The sequence below is a fragment of the Triticum urartu genome, chromosome 1A (assembly GCF_056163025.1).
Source record: "Triticum urartu cultivar PI428250 chromosome 1A, HENAU_Tu73, whole genome shotgun sequence".
Taxonomy (NCBI): domain Eukaryota; kingdom Viridiplantae; phylum Streptophyta; class Magnoliopsida; order Poales; family Poaceae; genus Triticum; species Triticum urartu.
In genome coordinates, this window is record NC_141873.1 from 364,555,351 (window position 1) to 364,572,042 (window position 16,692).

The following is a 16,692-nucleotide window of genomic DNA, read 5'->3' on the forward strand; positions in this document are numbered from 1 at the left end:
ACGCACCTTGCTCCCTTGAGTATCTTCGATCCCACAAAATTTCAGATTTTTTTTGATTTTTTTGCTATTTTTCAAATTTACTATTCACCATGTTACTGTTCATCGGACAGTCAAACCCCTTTGACCGGACGGTAACGGCAGAAAAGGGCATTTCTGTAAGGTGACTTAACAGAAGAGGGGTATTTTTGAGCATACCTGAAAATTAGGGGCAAATGCCAGGTGGTGGCTCAAGTTAGGGGGAGAAATGGAATTGTCCCTAAATGTAATGTCGGTGAGAAATACGTACTCCCCCAAGCTTAGGCTTTTGCCCTAAGTTGGTCTATGGCCACGGCTGGCCTGGCGGATATCCAAAGTTGTAACTAGGGTCGTACTGCGATGCAGCAGTCATTGCATCATGGGCTGCAGCTTGGAGGCGAGCTATCTCAGATCTCCTCTTATACTCTTCCGCCTCCTCTCTGGTTATAAAATATCTCCTTTTTGCCTGAAAGTCAAAGAAAGTAGAAGTAGGGAGAGCGACGTGATAGGTGCGTCGTCTGTCAAAGATTAGTCAGTACTGGAGGAACTAATCGTTCCTCTCAACAAACTGATGACGAACCATAGCCTCATAGTCCAAATAAGCAGGGGCCAACTCAATATCATCTTCACGTATGGTTATACCAAGAAAATTAGCTATGTGGGTTGCATAAATTCCACCAAAGAAATCTCCATTAAATCTATTAAGATGCAACCTATGTGCAACAATGCCTCCTATATTATAAGATTTATCTCCAAACACGGCACTCCTAAGAATACTGAGGTCACGGACACACATGTGACATGCCTCATCTTTACCACTAATGCATCTACCTATGAAGAGAGAAAAATAATGTATAGCGGGAAAGTGAATGCTCCCTATGGTAGCTTGTGTTATATCTCTAAATTCCCCCATAGTTATACTAGCAAGAAAATCTCTAAATTAAGATTTTTGAGGTTCCCTAACACTACCCCATTGTGGAAGTTTGCAAGCAGTGGTAAAATCCTCTAAGTCCATCATATAAGATTTTTCATAAAGATCAAACAGGACAGTTGGAGAATTGCGTGAAGATGAAAATTCAAACCTCCTCACAAAGGAACTAGTTAGATAGTGGTACTGGTGGCACTTTTCCTCCTCGAAGCTCACAAGATCAGCGTTACGCAAATATGCGTTAAATTCTTCCTTGATTTCCGCTTGATCCATAAAGTCCTTTGAAGGCCATTCACAGGGCCGCACTGAAGCGTCCCTTGGTGGCTCATCATCAGCATCACGCATTGCAAGCCTGGGTTCTAGCTTCCTTGAAGAGCCACCTTGGTACATTTCCCTAAACATATTTCTTCCTCTAAAAAATTTCTGAATTTTTTAGTAACTTAAAATAAAAGTGAACCAAACTCAACAATATTGATAGCAACTACTCCTACAAGTGCATAGAGCCTATATCATGCATCAAAACTACTTGGAACCATATAAATTTGACATGCAAGCTCAAGAACCTGGTCACCTAGGAAGCACAAATTTGCAATGAATAAAGCACTAGAACAAAAACTAATTGGACCAATGGAGGAGTCACATACAAAGGAACAATCCCCCCAAGCAGTTTTTTGAGAGGTGCTTTGAGCAAGGAGATCGAAAATGGCAGTAAAATGAGCTTGGACTCAGGTTTGAACTGGATAATCGTGTTTGTGGGAGGAAGAAGGAGTGTGTGGGTGCAGGAATAAGTGGGGGAGGGCCACCGTGGGCCCACGAGGCAGGGGGCACGCCCTCCACCCTCGTGGCCAGGTGGATGCCCCCCTGTTGTGTTCTTAGTGCCAAATATTCTCAAATATTCTATAAAAAAATCATATTTAAATTTCAGGGCATTTGGAGAACTTTTATTTTCGGGGTATTTTATATTGCACGGATAATTCAGATAACAGACAGAAAATACTATTTTTATTTTATTTAATATAAATAACAGGAAGTAAAAGGAGGGTATAGAGAGTTGTGTTTTCTAAATTCATCCATCTCATGATCATCAAAAGAAATCCATTAACAAGGTTGATCAAGTCTTGTTAACAAACTCATTCCGAATAACATGGAACCGGAGAATTTTCGAATAACACTAGGTTACCTCAACGGGGATATGCACATCCCCAACAATAAGAATATCAGATTTCTTGACAGTAGGAAGAGGAAATTCAAAACCTCCAAAAATAATCGATGGAATTTTTCCAATAGAATTGATGCTGTGGACTTGAGGTTGTTTCCTTGGAAAGTGTACCGTATGCTCATTACCATTAACATGAAAAGTGACATTGCCTTTGTTGCAATCAATAACAGCCCCTGCAGTATTCAAAAAGGGTCTTCCAAGAATAATAGACATACTATCCTCCTCGGCAATATCAAGAATAACAAAGTCCGTTAAAATAGTAACGTTTGCAACCACAACAGGCACATCCTCACAAATACCGACATGTATAGCAGTTGATTTATCAGCCATTTGCAAAGATATTTCAGTAGGTGTCAACTTATTCAAATCAAGTCTACGATATAAAGAGAGAGGCATAACACTAACATCGGCTCCAAGATCACATAACGCAGTTTTAACATAGTTTCTTTTAATGGAGCATGGTATAGTGGGTACTCATGGATCTGCAAGTTTCTTTGGTATTCCACCCTTAAAAGTATAATTAGCAAGCATGGTGGAAATTTCAGTTTCCGGTATCTTTCTTTTATTAGTAACAATTTCTTTCATGTACTTATAATAAGGATTCATTTTAAGCATATCAGTTAACCGCATACGCAAAAATATAGGTCTAATCATTTTAGCAAAGCGCTCAAAATCCTCATCATCCTTTTTCTTGGATGGTTTGGGAGGGAAAGGCAAGGTTTTGTGAACCCAGGGTTCTCTTTCTTTACCATGTTTCCTAGCAACAAAGTCTTTCTTATCATAACATTGATTCTTTGATTGTGGGTTATCAAGATCAACAGCAAGTTCAATTTCTATATCATTATCATTGCTAGGTTGAGCATCAACATCAACATGAACATTATCATTAACATTATCACTAGTTTCAGGTTCATTACCAGATTGTGTTTCAGCATCAGAAATAGAAATATCATTTGGATTCTCAGGTGTTTCAGTAATAGGTTCACTAGAAGCATGCAGATTCCTATCATTTTTCTGTTTCTTCCTTTTAGAAGGACTAGGTGCATCTATATTATTTCTCTGAGAATCTTGCTCAATTCTCTTAGGGTGGCCTTCAGGATACAAAGGTTCATGAGTCATCCTACCAGTTCTAGTAGCCACTCTAATAGCATAATCATTATTCTTACTATTCAATTCATTGAGAAAATCATTTTGAGCTTTAAGTACTTGTTCTACTTGAGTGGTAACCATAGAAGCATGTTTACTAATAAGTTTAAGTTCACCTTTGACATTAGCCATATAATCACCCAAGTGTTCAAGCATATCAGCACTGCGGTTTAATTCTCTACGAAAATAAGCATTGAAGTCTTCTTGGTTAACCATAAATTTATCAAACTCATCTAAGCATGGGGTAGCAAACTTAGTAAATGGGACTTCAGCTTTATCATATCTATAGAGAGAATTTACCTTTACTACCTGTGTCGGGTTATCAAGACCATATGTATTTCTTCAATAGGAGGTGGGTTAAAATTATGCATTTCTTCGACAGGCGGTAAATTAAGACCATGTATTTCTTCAATAGGAGGTAAATTCTTAATATCTTCAGCTTTAATACCCTTTTCTTTCATTGATTTCTTTGCCTCTTGCATATCTTCAGGGCTGAGAAATAGAACACCTCTCTTCTTCGGAGTTGGTTTAGGAATAGGCTGAGGAAGTGCCCAATTATTTTCATTAGCCAACATATTATTTAATAGAATTTCAGCTTCATCCGGTGTTCTTTCCCTGAAAACAGAACCAGCACAACTATCCAGGTAATCTCTGGAAGCATCGGTTAGTCCATTATAAAAGATATCAAGTATTTCATTTTTCTTAAGAGGATGATCAGGCAAAGCATGTAATTGGAGAAGCCTCCCCCAAGCTTGTGGGAGACTCTCTTCTTCAATTTGCACAAAATTATATATATATATATATATCCCTTAAAGCAGCTTGTTTTCTTATGAGCAGGGAAATATTTAGCAGAGAAGTAATAAATCATATCCTGGGGACTACGCACACAACCAGGATCAAGAGAATTAAACCATATCTTAGCATCACCATTTCATGAGAACGTAAATATTTTAAGGATATAAAAGTAGCGAGTTCTCTCATCATTAGTGAACAGGGTGGCTATATCATTTAATTTAGTAAGATGTGCCACAACAGTTTCAGATTCATAGCCATAAAAAGGATCAGATTCAACCAAAGTAATTATATCAGGATCAATTGAGAATTCATAATCCTTATCAGTAACACAGATAGGTGAAGTAGCAAAAGCAGGGTCAGGTTTCATTCTAGCCTTAAGGGATTGCTGCTTCCATTTATCTAATAACCTCTTTAGATCATATCTATCATTGCAAGCTAAAATAGCTCTAGTAGCTTCTTCATCCATAACATAACCCTCAGGAACAACAGGCAATTCATATTTATTAGGGGGAGAGTCTTCATCATCACTTTCATCAATATTATCAGTTTCAATAATTTCATTCTCTCTAACCCTAGCAAGTTGTTCATCAAGAAATTCACCAAGTGCATGGTAGTATCAAGCATAGAAGCAGTTTCATCATAAGTATCATGCATAGTAGAAGTGGCATCATCAATAACATGTGATATATCAGAATCAATAGCAGAAGCAAGTTTAGGTGTCGCAAGCTTACTCAAAACAGAAGGTGAATCGAGTGCAGAGCTAGATGGCAGTTCCTTACCTCCCCTCGTAGTTGAGGGATAAATATTGGTTTTTGGATCTCTCAAGTTCTTCATAATGATAAGCAGATATAAATCCCAAGTGACTCAAAGAATAGAGCTATGCCCCCCGGCAACGGTGCCAGAAAATAGTCTTGATGACCCACAAGTATAGGGGATTGCAACAGTTTTCGAGGGTAGAGTATTCAACCCAAATTTATTGATTCGACACAAGGGGAGCCAAAGAATATTCTCAAGTATTAGCAGCTGAGTTGTCAATTCAACCACACCTGGAAACTTAATATCTGCAGCAAAGTATTTAGTAGCAAAGTAATATGATAGTAGTGGTAACGATAGCAAAAGAACGGTAGCAAAAATAATGTTTTTGGTATTTTGTAGTGATTGTAACAACAGCAACGGAAAAGTAAATAAGCGAAGAACAAAATATGGAAAGCTTGTAGGCAATGGATCGGTGATAGAGAATTATGCCGGATGCAGTTCATCATGTAACAGTCATAAACTAGGGTGACAAAGAACTAGCTCCAATTCATCAATGTAATGTAGGCATGTATTCCGAATATAGTCATACGTGCTTATGGAAAAGAACTTGCATGACATCTTTTGTCCTACCCTCCCATGGCAGCGGGGTCCTAGTGGAAACTAAGGGATATTAAGGCCTCCTTTTAATAGAGTACTGGACCAAAGCATTAACACATAGTGAATACATGAACTCCTCAAACTACGGTCATCACCGGGAGTGGTCCCGATTATTGTCACTTCGGGGTTGCCGGATCATAACACATAGTAGGTGACTATAGACTTGCAAGATAGGATCAAGAACTCTCATATATTGATGAAAACATAATAGGTTCAGATCTGAAATCATGGCACTCGGGCCCTAGTGACAAGCATTAAGCATAGCAAAGTCATAGCAACATCAATCTCAGAACATAGTGGATACTAGGGATCAAACCCTAACAAAACTAACTCGATTACATGATAAATATCATCCAACCCATCACTGTCCAGCAAGCCTACGATGGAATTACTCACGCACGGCGATGAGCATCATGAAATTGGTGATGGAGGAAGGTTGATGATGACGATGGCGACGGATTCCCCTCTTCGGAGCCCCGAACGGACTCCAGATCAGCCCTCCCGAGAGGTTTTAGGGCTTGGCAGCATCTCCGTATCGTAAAACGCGATGAATCCTTCTCTCTATTTTTTTCTCCCCGAAAGCAAATATATAGAGTTGGAGTTGAGGTCGGAGGAGCTCCAGGGGGCCCACGAGGTAGGGGGCGTGCCCAGGGGGGCAGGCGTGCCCCCCACCCTCATGGCTAGGGTGTGGGCCCCCTGGTCTTCATCTTTTGCAAGGATTTTTTATTATTTCCAAAAATTTGTTTCATGAAGTTTTAGGTCATTCCGAGAACTTTTGTTTCTGCACATAAATAACATCATGGCAACTCTGCTGAAAACAGCGTTAGTCCGGGTTAGTTCCATTCAAATCATGCAAGTTAGAGTCCAAAACAAGGGCAAAAGTGTTTGGAAAAGTAGATATGATGGAGACATATCAGTACGCCATGAGCATCGCTGCTACTCCCAGACTCCATATGGCTCCACCTGCAACTGTAGTCCCTTCTCGTCTTCTTCACAGTCAACACTCGAGCAAAATTAAGTTTCTCATTACTCTACTTTGTGCTCCCAACTTCCGGAGTTTCCGTTCAACGCCATCACACACCGATAACTTATCTGCGTGAAAATGAACAACTCACATATTGGATGTCACATTCAAGAGTTACCTGAACTCAACATCACCGCTCTTTCTTGACCGTCTGTCTGAAACTTGAAGGAATTTCACCGTCGCCCTGTGTCACCCTGAGTCAAATTCACAGTTGTCTCATCCTTTTTCCTGGATAGTCTCTGACATGTCCCACAGCTATAGCACTCCACCTCCTTCTGTACTTGTCACCCGCACTTTGCCATGTCAACCGAACACCACAGAATATACGGCCATGTACTCTCTCCGCTTTTGACAATTTCAGACTTTCCATCACTTTCATAGATTCTCCATGGTTAACTCATGTCCATCAACCGGCACCGATAGACCCAGTCACCAACTTGAATCTGGTACTCGTCAACACAGCTTCAGCACCCTCTGCACAATTTATCTGACCATATGTCTGACCACCAGTGCCTTGGCCTGTCGCTGTGTCCCGTGCTTACCGCACGCCTCGCCGCGATCACCGCATCGATCCTCTGCTGTACCGGTCGAGTCTCCTGGGCCGTGAACCCACACCACTCAAACCCCTACTGCAGAGAACCACCGATCATCACCGACCGATGCCAAGTATCACGTCTCCATCAGACCACTGGTACCCAGTCTGAACCATGTGTCTCTCGCCTTCCCGCTGAAATAGGCTTCGACTCTCCGTTAACTTACGTCGTAGCCCCTCCATCAGCTCAGAGTGAAGTCGTCCATCAGACTCTAGCTCCACCTTCAACATGACTCCATGGTAGATGATCAGTCCACCCTCGCGCCCCGTTGACTTCAAACTCTCTCATGTGTGCACTGCCTTGAATCAACCCTGCGCCATAGTCTTGTCGAAGCCGCACAAGCCCTCGGGCCAGCACCACGTGTTTCCACGCCCTAGAAGTCGGCCACCATTAGCATCACGCTCCTATGTCGTCGTCGCTCAAATCACTGCCGTCTTCTGCTTTGACCGACATCCCCGTCGATCCATCCGACTGTCCAGTCCGACCCTGTCGAATTATCCGACTGCAACCATGCTCCACCCTACGTCGTGTCCGCCCGCACATCACCGTGTGTTGCTTGACGCCCTGTGTTTGCATGATCCTGTCACGCCACACTCCAAACTCCTCCGAGCCTTATGCGCATGTTGTCCCGATGTGCTTCCGCAGCTTATCTCCGCGCGGCTCAGGGTCTGCACCTCGCTTGCCTATCTGTGCGCCTTCATAGCCTTGTGTGTGTACATGCTTCCATCACCATCCGAGTACGAAAGAAACACCCAAAAAGTTCCTTCCTAGCCTTCCTTCTTCACGCGTGTATATCACAGAGCCCAAACAAGTTGATCATTCAACAACTGCACTCCGTCCACTACAAAACACGTTACTAGACTGAACCTTTTCTTTTCTGTCCATGCTTAGATTGATGAAAGATTAGGCCACACGCCCACAGTGCCTGGTCGTGTGCACACATCGCTGCATCCCGCACCGCATCAGCCTCATGGCTACACCTGCCACGCCAGTGTCCAGGCAACATCTGGGCTATCGCGTTCCACTGGCCTGTGCTCCGCCATTGGGCTTCAGTTGGGCCACACGCGCATCCCGGCTTGCACCACTGCACGCAAGTAGCTCACACGATCCTCTGCCTGGCCTCCTGCCGCACTCGGCCGCCACCCCGAAGACTCCTGCTGCGGCATGTCTCTGTACAATCTTGTCGAGATCGCTTTTTTCCTTTAACAAATCTCGTTCAGCTCCTGCAACACGTACCAGCATCCGAGCCACAGCGCGTCTCTGCATACCTCCGCCTAGGCGTACGGGGACGCCAAGCCTGGCCTACGCCCCCACTGCTCAGTTGAGCCCAACACAGCCTGGCCAGCCATGTGCTCCCTGAGCAATCCGCCTGTTGCTGTTTACGCGATACGCCGCCGCTCTGCCCTCCGATCTCACCGAACCGGCTTTAGCATCAAGTTGTACGCTGCTGCCATGTGATCCGTGGATCTGACGACGTCTCCAGATCACTCCCGTCCGCTGCGACTTCACGCTAACGATGATCATGAAATCAAATCTTCCTCCTCTAGATCAACAAAACCACGACCTCCTCGTAACCTTGCTCATGATACCACTTGTTAGAATAAATCCGAGGCCACCGTCGATCTACCGAGGACCAAGCAATCACACGAGGCACGACACCGAGATCTGTTAATGAGGTTCACCATCATGGCTACATCCCCGGGGCCTGACTACGGGCGCTCCTCCCCATGACACCGTCACAATACCGCACCCCGGCCGCCCGGGCGCCGGCACAGCCGCCGGCTCCCCCGCGTGCCTGTGCTATTATGTTGGCATAGGTTACATCGTGTGTCCACCCCCGCTATATATGAGAGGTCTAGGATACAAGTGTCCTACTTGGACACGACTCCATATCCTGTCTACACACCGTACGACCCCAAGTCCAACTATAACCTAACTTGTACAATAATATTCGACACAACTCTAACAGTGAAAAATCCTATTCTTGATCTATGCCAACTCAACAAGAACCATCGGTGACACCTGTAGAGCACCTTTATAATCACCCAGTTACATTGTGACGTTTGGTAGCACACAAAGTGTTCCTCCGGTACTCGGGAGTTGCATAATCTCATAGTCATAGGAACATGTATAAGTCATGAAGAAAGCAGTAGCAACAAACTAAACTATCGTCGTGCTAAGCTAACGGAATGGGTCAAGTCAATCACATCATCTCTAATGATGTGATCCCGTTAATCAAATGACAACTCATGTCTATGGCTAGGAAACTTAACCATCTTTGATTCAACGAGCTAGTCAAGTAGAGGCATACTAGTGACACTCTGTTTGTCTATGTATTCACACATGTACTAAGTTTCCGGTTAATACAATTCTATCATGAATAATAAACATTTATCATGATATAAGGAAATAAATAATAACTTTATTATTGCCTCTAGGGCATATTTCTTTCATGATCGGCATGTGTCCTTCTTTGCTCCTATGTCTGTCCCTTTGGGGAAATGTCACGCGTTGTTCCTTTAAGTCCTTGTATCTTGCTACGACTTGGGTTCATACGTTGATGACCGACACGTGCATTGTTGGGTCATGTATGCATGTCCCTGTAAGTTAGTGCCACCTTGGTTTTACAACTAGTCATGTCGGCCCGTGTTCTCTATCATATGGATGCTAGCGACACTATCATATACGTGAGCCAAAAGGCGCAAACGGTCCCGGGCCAGGTAAGGTGGCACCCGTGGGGATACCGTGCGTGAGGCCGCAAAGTGATATGATGTGTTAAATGCTAGATCGGTGTGACTTAGGATCGCGGTCCTAACAGAGGGGTCATTGGTGGATCACTAACAAACCTATACTAAGCAGTTTAGGATAAGCAGGTAAGGTACAAAGCAGGTTACAAGAATAAGGCTATGCATTAGAATAGGATCATACAAAAGTGGTAGCAGTTCTAATGCAAGCATAAGAGAGAAGAGAAATGGGCGATATTAGAATGATCAAGGGGTTTTTCTTCCCTGTAAGCTCTGATGAAAAGGGAGAATGGTCATCGGTGACGTAGTCGATCAAAGGGACAACATCAGTCTCAGGGTCTACGGGAGAGAAGAGGCAGAAGAAACAGTAAATCTAAAGTAAACAAGTGCACCATTATGCATGACATGACAATATGCAGGGCTAGGGGTGTTCTAACATGGTACTACATGTTGCAGACGAAGAGGGAAAACATCCGGAGGGATTTTCCCGGCGTTTGGCATTTTTCGAACAGATGAAAGAGAGGGACGGTTCCATGTTCAGCATGCTAGAGGCATGTGACATATGAACGGATGGCATAATCGGATTCATTGGATTTTTCCGAGCAATTTTCATATATAAATTATTTTCATCTGACTTACGTTAACTTTCTATGATTTTTTTAAGTTTTTAAATGATTTCTAATTCTCTGGATTTATATTAATTTGAAAATAGCCAAATACCTTTTTACACCCACTGTGGGCTAGCTGTAGTGGATGACAAGTGGGGCCGGGTCAAAGCTGACTCAGTAGTCAAGTTTGACTATGTTGACTGGTCAAGGGGCCCACTAGAATTAGTACTAACAAAAATACTCCCTCCGTAAACTAATATAAGAATGTTTAGATTACTATTTTAGTGATCTAAATGCTCTTATATTAGTTTACAGAGGGAGTAGGAAATTAACCTTGGGTTATTAACTCAAGGGGCCCACTTGCCATACTAACAGAGGCAGTTAAACAGAGGGATTAGTGGCTGAACTAACAAGACACGTCAGCTGGCCGGAGTTAACCGTCGGTGATGTCTAGGCACGGCGGAGGTCTACTAGAGATGCACTTTGGCGGCCGACAAGCGGTAACGGCCATCTATCGAACGAGCATGGCATGGCGGTGCTAGCAGGAGTGGCCGGAGTGACGGCTGCGGCGAGGGCTGAGCGTCTACAACGGCGGGGCAGGTGGGGGCAGAGCATAGCGGGCGCGCGCGGGCGCGAGCTGGGGGCTCGGCGAGCGGGGCGGCCAGAGTAGCAGGGGGGCCACGACGTCCATGGGCAGCTGCAGGCATGCGGAGAGCAGGCAAGCGGCGGCAGTTGCACACACCGGTGAAGGGGCGCGGCCAGGGAAGGCGTACACGGGCAGGGGCAGAAGCGGCGCGGGTGCGGGGCAATGCGTGCGGGGTTGCGTTCGCGCGTGAGCAGCAGCACGCGGTGCACGAGATCATGGGCATGGGGGCGACAACGGGCGTGGTGAGCAGAGCTCTCCGGCGCGATGGCGGCTACGGCGGGGAAGAATGGAAGAGGGAAGGAGGAGGGGCTCACTGAGAGCCGTAGGGAGGTGGCAGTGAGCAGGGCCGTACTTGAGAAAAGGGAGGCCTGGTGCGAAATGAAATTATGGACCCTTTGCATTTTTCCTTTTCTTATGTTTTCCATGTCATGACTCATCCTAATTCTGAAGTTCTAAAAAAACTTCCTAGTTTTGAAGACATTGCAGAAAGTAAAACTAAGAGACAAACATCAAATGTTAAAAATTGCACATGGACATAAAAAAGGAATGAAGCGACCTTAGCCTTCAATTGCAGTCAAACTCATTTTGATGTTGATGCACACAAGTCGCAGGGCCGGCAACAGGCAGTGAAGCGGTCGAGAGAAACGCTGATATTCATCCCTACCGATTTGAGATTTGAGAAGAATAGAACAGCAAATAAATAAATGAGGGATTGAGAGTGGAACATTGCCTATTCGATGTTCGACGCAATGGATTATTGGGAAAATTGCACATCATTAGTACACGGGGATTGGGAGTGGAACGTTGCCTATTGCAAGTTCATCACAATGGATTATCTTGGGTAATTGCCAACAAAAATAGATGGGGGATTCAGAGTGGAACCATAGCAAGGAAAGAATGTTGATGGGGTTTAGGAGTAAACTAAGGATCAAGGAGTGAAGATTAATGAGAAGTAGGAAGAGATAGAGAGCCACAGGAATCTCAATTTTTTGGGAAAAGGAGCTATGCGTGAGGAGGGGATGGATAATTACTTCGTGTAGGTTCCCATGTAGTAGTATAGTATTGGTTGGCTGAGTTAATTCACCGCCAGAGCAGTACTGTACTGGTACGTTCCTGCTTTGATTATTCAACTATTGATGCTTATATATACTACTCAAAATAACTCCACTAATTAACTAATACTTGTTGATTTGGGGGCCCCGCTGACTTGGGGGCCCTATGCAGGCGCACACGCTGCACATGTGCCTGGTATGGGCCTGGCAGCGGGCTCCAGGGGGGTCGGGGTGGCTAGAGACGATGACGAGGGCGGCAGCATCAGAGGAGAGACACGGCTCGGGGAGGCATCGTGGGGGCAATCCAGCTCGCGCGACTTGGCGGATAGGACGAGCAGGTAGAGGTGGGGACTGGGGGCTCGACGGCGAGGTGAGGGCCGACCGATGGCCGCGGTGGAGCGAGGTTGTCGGCGACGGGCGCGCCGGCCCTTCCTCAAGATCGACAAAGAGGGAGAGGTGGAGATGGGGGAAGAGGGGTGAGGTGAGTGGGTGGCACGGGGAGGACTCGAGGAGCCGGAGGGGGAGGCGTGGCCTTATCCCCTCACCAGGGCGTCGCCGGCGAGGTGGCTCAGTGGGAGCCCCGCCCCTGTAGCGGTGCGCCTGAGGAACAGGACGGCGACCGGGTGGGGTTGGGTCACTGGGCTGGCGCGGCTGGGCCGAGGCCCGGGGACAGGGGGTGCTCTCCTTCTTTTTCTTTTGTTTTTTTTTTAACTTCTGCTTTCCAAATCTTTTTAAAAACAAATTAGTTTTATAATTTATAAAACTTGCACCTAATTTAGTTTAATAAATTTAGGCCACACCCACAATAAGTTCAACATTTAAAGAAATTAGCTTAGCATTTTTATAATTTTAAAAGGCATTAAAATATTGTTTTAACCATAGTTTTAAAATAGTTTAGGGCATTTAAACACATTGTAAAAAGTTGGTTCCACCACCAGAATAAGTTATGGATTATTTTCCACACTTTGAACATTTTAGTTTTCATGTTTGGGAATTTTTGAATTTCACTTTAATTTTGGATTTGAATTTAAAAAGAATTTGGAAGGAGATTGAATCAAGAGTGATCATGCACCGTTTAGCAAAATAATTAGCTTAACCCCAGGGGTTACTGTAGCTCATCAGTACATGGGTGTTACATTAAGGCAAATTTATTTAACTATGTTTGTACTCAGAAAAAAATTGTTTTGATGACTTATATATTCGGATCCTAGTGGCCCCTGGCTTGTAATATATAGTTTTATGTTTATCCTTTGTGTCGTAGAGTTGTGTTGTGATGTCTTCCCGTGAGTCTCTGATCTTGATCGTGCATGTTTACGTGTATGATTAATGCACGATTGAATTGGGGGCGTCAACATTCAGCTTTGCAAGACTTATAGGTTCGTCTAAATATAGTGAATACTTGACCTTTGTTCCATGCGAACTCTTCATTTTCGGCAGCATCACCCTCTTCGCTGACTCAATCGGCCACCTAGGCCAGGTCGAGACCTTCACTCCTAGCTGAGTCGACTCGGCAACTTGGGTACACCACCGTAGATCTAGATTTCTCGAAATGGGTGTCAAACCAGGTCGAGGAACAGCAAGATACACCCGTCCCAACGCCAATGTTCGATCCGACTCAGGACGAGAATTAAAACCTCTCGTCGGACACAACCATAGGCTCAGATCCGATGATGCAACCTGGGAGCCAGGTAACAGATCTGGTCCCACGCGAGGATCCAGATTGATGTCAGATCGGATCCTGGGAAGGCTTCTTCTTGCACCGATGTTAGATCAAGCCAAGGAAGAATGCAACGAAGCTCTATTGACTGAGGTGTTAGATCGGACTCGGAAGCTCGTAATACCAGATGACCAGGTCTCATCTTATGATGGGAAATAGGAGTCACCTAGTAAGGCCAGGTTTTCATCCCAACCATCACCCATCTTGTCGCTAACACCGAAGACCTAACCGAGGTCCTACAAAGCGGCTCGGATGAAGTCAAACATTGGCTAACTAAGCACCTAACTTCACGATCACAGGAATCAACTAATTAAAAATACAATCTCGCTTTGCCCATTAAAATAATATAAAGAAAGTAGCTTGTCGAATTTTAATGTTTGACATTCTTCTCCTTGGCATACCAAGGGCTTATAGCTAATGAATTTAACTTATAATTTTCTTCAAGCGACAATCCTACTCGGTAAGCCCAGCATATGGCAACACCCGCTTCAAATTGGCATTTGGCTTGATCTCCTTACCATCAGCTCCCTCGGGACCGACATCGGCAACCTTGCCGATATCCAGGGTCAGATAGTGTGTATGTAGCATCACCCAGGCTTGACGAGCAACCTCCCGAGCAACCGATGCCTTCCACACTCGATCCGAGCACGCACCTCTTGTAGACGTCGGGAAAGTTCAAAGAGAGTGGACGGAATTTCCTTCTCGGGCCACAGCGCCTTGAATACCTTCTCCATCGACAGTTGAGCCAGCTTGTGCAGCTCCTCGAGCTGCTTCATCTAATCTTTGAGGACCATGCACCATGTCAAGTCCTGGAACAGAAGCCAGAATCGCCTAGCCTACTTATGATCTTCATCTTGGCTACAACTATAAAAAAGGCATGCCTACATGGCACTGGGGGTCAGGTCGGAGAAGGTTGTTGGAGAATGACATGCTTGAGTTAGCTCAGAAAAAGCATGACTCTCGAAGATGCACTACAAAAGATATGGCTTATCGGATGCGATTTCCAAGGCTTGCTTCAGGTCCTTGGAAGGCGATGCCTAGAAATGGGCTTCCTTCAGGTCCAGACCAAGGTGCCTAACACTGGCTTGCATGGTGTCCCTCTTGGACCTCAGCAATTTACATTCTTTCATGTGATTACCGAGGTCCACCTCGACATCAGTCACCCTTGCCTGGGCGGCCTTGCTGATGGCCTACAAGTGTGAAAGGTTTAGTTGTAGCCTTTTCGAATTAAGAGTTCAATCCCATAGGTAGCACATGAATTGGTCTCAGTCTCTCGAAGGGTTTTAAAGCCTACAAGTTAGATGTGATCCGAAGCAAAGTGGAACAGGATAAAAACATTGTGTGATTGTGGTGAACAGAAAAATAAACTTGCAAAAGTAAAATAAAGTGACGCAGGGCGTAAGTGAAGCTTGTTGAAATCAATAGGACTAAAGCGTTCTTAGGGATTTTGGATTTCCCACTAGTATGCGTCTACATGACTGATGCCTAAGCATAATGCTACATCGGATTCCTAAGCCACTTTATATGTTTTTATCTATGGGCGGAGCCAAGTACAGATAAGTGCGTGCACACGGCGACCTCACATACGCCACTACCATTCATCCCCACTCCGGTTACTGAATGATAATTAAGGGGTCTTCCCCCGTGGATGCGGCTTAAACGCGGTCTTCGTTTACCCCCTGTTGTAACGATCGGGGACGAAGGGAGATAGACCCTGTCACAAACCTACCTCTGCAACTAGCCATCATGACAATAGTAATAACCATCCGTCCAAAATTGGCATATGTTAGATGGTGGACTTCACCCAACATTCAGAAGACTATTAACATAAATATACGAAGAGGATCTCAAATCCTAATACCAAACGATCTACACCAATGTATTTTTTGCAGGTACCATGACAATTTCATTATCTAGAGCATGGCAAGTTTTTTAATTAGTAATTAGTCCATTGCAATTTTATTTTACAAACCGTGGCATTTTGTCTTCCCACTACATGGCAAAATGTAAATAATTTCAAATAGCCATGTTATTACATGTAGCATGGCAAACACATTATTTAGACTATGGCAATTCTATTAATTATACCATGGTTGTTTTTCGAAGGTACCATGGCAATTTTCATTGTTTAGACCCTGCCAAATTTATTAATTAGCTCATAGTAACTTTATTGTAGGTAGAATGGCATTTTTTACACGCCATGACAATTTTGCTTCCTACTACATGGCAAACATACATAATTTTAGTTCATTTCACATGGAATTTTTTTGTGTACTAACTCATGGTATTTTTAAAAAGAAATGTTTATGCTCACATGGAAAATTCATTTTTTTCCTCCTGCAAAGTGGTGTCAATTATATTATGAAATTACAACGTCACATGGAAAATTGATGATTTTTTTCTAATTCATGGAAAACTTTTCTTTTGTGGAATATGTAATGCTAACATGGCAAACTTTTAGAAATTTTGTACTGACACATGTCTGTATTGTTCCATGTAAAAAAATAAAGAAACGATGTTCTTGTAAACATGGTGGATTTTTCTCAGTGACATGACATGAAACATTTTCACGGAAAAATTCATAAACTCTTTTTTATTCAAGTATGTCACTTGCAATTTTTTTGTAGAGCCAAATTTTGTTTCTTGGAGTGGCAATTATTTAGAGTAAAATCATGGCAACGTGTTAGGTGCTTGAAACCATGATCTAGTGATAATTCAAAGTTTTTCATCTCTACACATGAAAATACATACAATATATTTATTATTATTTTGAATTACTGCCTATGCAGTTC